The sequence below is a fragment of the Electrona antarctica genome, assembly GCF_951216825.1.
Source record: "Electrona antarctica genome assembly, chromosome: 9".
Taxonomy (NCBI): domain Eukaryota; kingdom Metazoa; phylum Chordata; class Actinopteri; order Myctophiformes; family Myctophidae; genus Electrona; species Electrona antarctica.
In genome coordinates this window covers 45,339,841-45,345,372 of record NC_136790.1, presented here as the reverse complement: position 1 = coordinate 45,345,372, position 5,532 = coordinate 45,339,841, and positions in this window count along the sequence as shown.

The following is a 5,532-nucleotide window of genomic DNA, read 5'->3' as shown; positions in this document are numbered from 1 at the left end:
GTGTCTGCAAAGAAATGGGGCTACTCCACTAGTCCCCTTCCTTTATAGCTGATGTTGACCTTCAGTTAATCTGGAATATGTGGTTAGCCTTCCCCTGTGTCAGCAGCCAGGTATGCACCTGTGGTCTCTCTCACACACAGACAGAATACACGTTATCATAGCCAATGGCCTCACACCCCCTGGTGTGACCAATGGCAAATGGATCATACTCTGTGTAGAATGGCCCAGCTATACTGTATATCAATGTTTAAATTTAAAAGGATAGCATGAGCCAACCTTTTAGCTGAAAAATAAACGAAAACATGACTGCCTGTGAAATGTATAGCCATTTGCGGTTGTTGTTGTTGTTGAGACAAATAGCAGGTCTATTATCCAGTCCAGGTTTGGAACAGTTTGGAACTATTTGAATGCAGAATAAGCCTACAATACATCACAGTTGTACAGGCGCCAAAAAGTGGGTGAAATTCTCTGAGAGAAAAGAAGGACAACAGGTCATATGCAGTATGTCATATATATATATATATATATATATATATTAAATAACAATACACAATGTCAGTATGCAATCTTAGATGTACAGTCCATCACCTGCACATGTTCGGATGTGTAATAGCCTTTGTATAGGGCCATATATTTATTATTCCTGTTGATAATGTACATTGTGTATTTATTTTTTACAGTATGTGCACAATTCTTGCGCCTGGTTACTGATATGTTTTATATATTTACATAGGTTCCTTGAGGTGTGTCATGGATGTATATTGGCGTTGTGTAATTTGACATGTACATTAATGTAGCATTGAAGTTGAATTATATTTCTGCCTTTTGGCCATTTACAATTTACAATTTACAATTTAGGCATTTAGCAGACGCTCTTAATCCAGAGCGACTTACATTAAGCAATAACAAAATGGTATACATCACATATATAAAAAGTAGTTATCATGAATCATGCGTAGACTAAGAACGTAACAGTGGAGTATCTATGTAAACTATACATACTATACTATATAATACTATATAATACTTGTAAAAGATGTGTTTTTACTGGTTAAATAAAGGTAAAAAAATATTAAATGTCAGAATACCCATAAGATGCATGGCTACAAAAATAGCAAATATAGAAACACAGTCCCACGTGCATATATACCGTTGTCTCTTGTACAGGCGAGACATCATAAAGAATTATTATGTGTGGCTGCCTGTGTCGTTATCAATGCACTTATACAGATAAAACCTTACTGTGACTACTGTGAGAACTCGTTGACATTAGGTCTTATCTGTACCATTCACAAGTCGGTGTACAATTCTGGCTGCTATAGGGTGCCTTCATTTGCCATGAAAGTATAGCATCTGCATATCCTTGCATTTGTAGCACCTACACTTTGGAATGACTGACCACATTACTTAACAAATGCTGAGATAACTTTAAGAAGCTGCTATACAAACTCATCTGGACTGCACCGTAAACATTTGGTTTGCTATAGTGATTATGTGATGTTCTGTTGATTTATATGTACTGTATGTATCTATTTCTATTTTTTGTTGCTCTGTTTCTTATTTTATTGCTGGTTTATTTATGACTGTGATGTTCTTGTTTTATTCTATTATTTTATTGTACAGCACCTTGTAGCAGTTGTTTTGAAAGGCGCTTTATAAATAAAATTACCTTATATATTGCTATGCTAGTAGAACCTTACGTTCTACTAGCATAGCAATACATCCCACAAACATGTGTGAACGTGAACACACACCCCCCGCAAACTAAACAGCTGTGCTTCTTGAGCCACCCAAAAAAAGTTCATGACAAATGTCCTGCCTTGGGAGTCTGTCTCAGTCACAAAATGAATAACATCTGGTTGCAGGAAACTGCTAATAAGGAGTGCAAGATCAAAATGCTGTCTTTCACCCTTAGGGTCACCCGTAGTCTTGTCCATTGATGATTTTCAAAGCCACTTTAATTCAAATGAGCATAGAATGCTGGAAGTGGACAGTTTTTCCCCCCCTTCATTATTATTATTATTTACAATGAACATATATCATATCTAACTCCAAACACAGTATACAGTAAGCATAGGAGAAATTTGTGATTTTGTTTGTTTTACTTTTCCTTCACTCCGATGGATGGATCCTAGAATGTGTTAGAATGTTACTTTTAAATTATGCATAATGCTGAGATTCATGTCTAAATGCACACAAACATAATGAGAGTCATTACTGTGCATGGCCTCAAACTCTTAATTATGGTTATATAATGTTACATAATAACCATTTTAGTCACTTGAAAGACTTTTTCATTTTTGACAAAGGCAGATGTGAACAATGCAGGGCAAAGGGTTATTGGCCTTAAGTCTTGTGCAAATCGGCCTGTTATAACACCACCATGAGGCTGATTTGAAAAAGCCAAAAAGTTCAAGTGGCATTTCTTCCTCTCATGCCTAGTGGGAATGTGCGTGCATAATTTCACGGATATTGCACGCTAGGTTCATGATTTGAGCCATTTTGTTCAAAACGGAGCACTCCTGCCAACTTTGGAAGCAAATCTTATAGCTAATCAGGATGGAATATGAAAAATCTAAAAGGCCCATTTTGTTTAATGACTAGAGATGCTGTGTAACGATTTGCGTGATGTTTGGACTAAATCTGTCAAGTACTGTCAAAAATCACACCTGTGTGTGGTGAGTGGTGCAACTATACTTTACCCAGGGGGGGGGGGGGGAGGGGCTGGTTCCGGCGAGCCGCCCCGCGTCCGAACCGGTCAAGAAATGACAGAGTTACCGTGTGGGAGTCCCCGGGGGGTCCCTCTACTGACTGTACTGTCACAGCTGAAATCACGTAATGGCTGCTAAGAAACTCAACAGTGCCACTTTGTCACCTGTCGGTACTCTAAACAGACAGACGGACACACATTGCTGTTCCTTGGAGTGGCTGCACCGCTCAAAAATGTGTTTTGCAAAAATCTGCCTCCTGGTGGCCTATAACAGGCCCATGTGAAAATGTTGGAGCTGCTCTGGCATCCAGGGAGTGTGTGCACAGTTTTGCTGCAATCATGCCAACAGTGCTGGAGAGTAGCTGTCCACAGACGGACGGACAAATTCAAAACATAGTCTCGGCCATGCAGAGATAATAAATCTGTCTGACATGCACCTGCCTTTCTTTTTGGTGACTGTCAATAATGTGACTTGCTATGTTGATCATCCATCCATCCATCCATCCATCTTCAACCGCTTATCCTTAGCTGGATCGTGGGGGCAACTGCTCCACCATGGCCCCATCCATGGTGATCATGCTAACAATTATTATTATTATGAAGAAACTTTTTTTCTTTTTAACTGAATGTGGTTGTACACACGTGGTTCTTCTTTGCTTCAAAGGCCTGTTTTGTTTGAAAGAATGCAGTTATGTTTAACAATGCACATGTAGAACAACAACAAACCCTTGCACTTATTTTTATGGACTGTTAACTTCACCATGTTGAGGAAGTTTCAGAGGGAAATAAATACAAAAATCACTGTCATTCATTCACTATACTAGACCTATGCCGTGCCCCTCGCAGTTGGCCACCGGCCTACTTGGGAACGATGCAACTTGGGAACCTAATGATATACGTTGCCATAGCACCCGTTTTAACTGTCAGCCGGTGTTCCACATGGAGATCTGTTTATGTGCCTGTGTGTGAAGACTGCAAACTGAAAAGTGTGAAAGGAGTTGGCCTCATTAGGCCCACTAGCAGAGCCTGGCCCAGGTGAAAGGAGTTGGCCTCATTAGGCCCACTGGCAGAGCCTGGCCCAGGTGAAAGGAGTTGGCTTCATTAGGCCCACTGGCAGAGCCTGGCCCAGGTGAAAGGAGTTGGCCTCATTAGGCTCACTGGCAGAGCCTGGCCCAGGTGAAAGGAGTTGGCCTCATTAGGCTCACTGGCAGAGCCTGGCCCAGGTGAAAGGAGTTGGCCTCATTAGGCCCACTGGCAGAGCCTGGCCCAGGTGAAAGGAGTTGGCCTCATTAGGCCCACTGGCAGAGCCTGGCCCAGGTGAAAGGAGTTGGCCTCATTAGGCTCACTGGCAGAGCCTGGCCCAGGTGAAAGGAGTTGGCCTCATTAGGCCCACTGGCAGAGCCTGGCCCAGGTGAAAGGAGTTGGCCTCATTAGGCCCACTGGCAGAGCCTGGCCCAGGTGAAAGGAGTTGGCCTCATTAGGCCCACTGGCAGAGCCTGACCAGAGCCTTTTGTGGTGGTTCTGGAGAACCGTGGGTCCGACCGACTTGATACCGGGCACTGCACTCCCTGTCGTGGTGTGGAACACGTGTGTCGAATGTGAAGTCAGTGGGTCAAACGGTTCTCGAGTTACGTGCATTACAACCGTACACACACGCACACACGCACGTACGCACGCACGCAGAGACGTGGCGCATTTATAGTAGGATGGAGCTATAGCATTGCAAGGTTAACAAAGTAACAGGTTTCATAGAGGAATGCACTCAATATTCTTTTAATGGAGACATTTCTCATGTAGTTCTAAAGGATTAAACAGTTTAAATACACCATGACATCCTTGGGTGCCCTTAGGCTGCTACAGTAAATCCTTTCAGGATGTTGCTGCTTTAATGACAGTAAAAAATAAAATATATATAAAAAAGATTGCATTAAACCTGCAAAGTAGGCCTAATGAGATGAAGCCATGTTGCCTCATCAACCCACACAAATATAGAGGCATTCAAATACAGTGAGAACAGAGTTGAAGATTTATTTTCTCTGTTTCCTTCTGAACTCTTTGACATTGAACATTGCCATTGTAGATGGATTAGTTTATCGTAATCCTGAGTCTCTCAGTAACAAAAAAAAAAGTATATTAAAACTTTCACAGCCCATTTACAAGCTCTTAACGGGCCAGGCAATGGAGCAGCTTTACAACAATGGCCCTCTGGTAAATAGGGAAGTCTCTGCATTGCATGGGGGCATGGGGCCGTCTTTTATGGAAACCCTATAATTCATTGACCAGGGTCTCCGGTGGTCCCTTCCCATTTTCCCTCTACACCAAATCATGTTGAAAACAGCTCATCTAAGTTCACAGCGTGTCACTTTGTGAGACATTCCGAGCCTGTATAGATCTGTAATGTTCACCCGAATGTTTGCCTACAATATTATCACATGCCCAGAATGGGGACGCTCCAGGGTCCATGTGGTTAATTAGACCCGAAGTCATTAAAAGTGTCATGGAGTTTGTATTATTACCTTATCGCCCTATTAACCCATTTTTGACGGGAACCCCGTTTGGTGTTTTAATCATTATGTTATACTTTAGCTATTGAACAATAGCAGATCTACAAGCTCGTAGCGTGGCACTCGGTGCCGCGCTACAAGCTTGTAGATCTGCTATTTTTGAAAGATCGTGAAAAAGTGGCGAAATGTTTGAATATATATTCTTTCCCAGCAAACGTTTGGGGGGTCCCTGGAACAACATATTTTCAGATGGGGTTTCCGCAGCCAAATACAGATAATTCTGGGGGTCCTTGACATGAAAAAGGTTGAGCACCACTG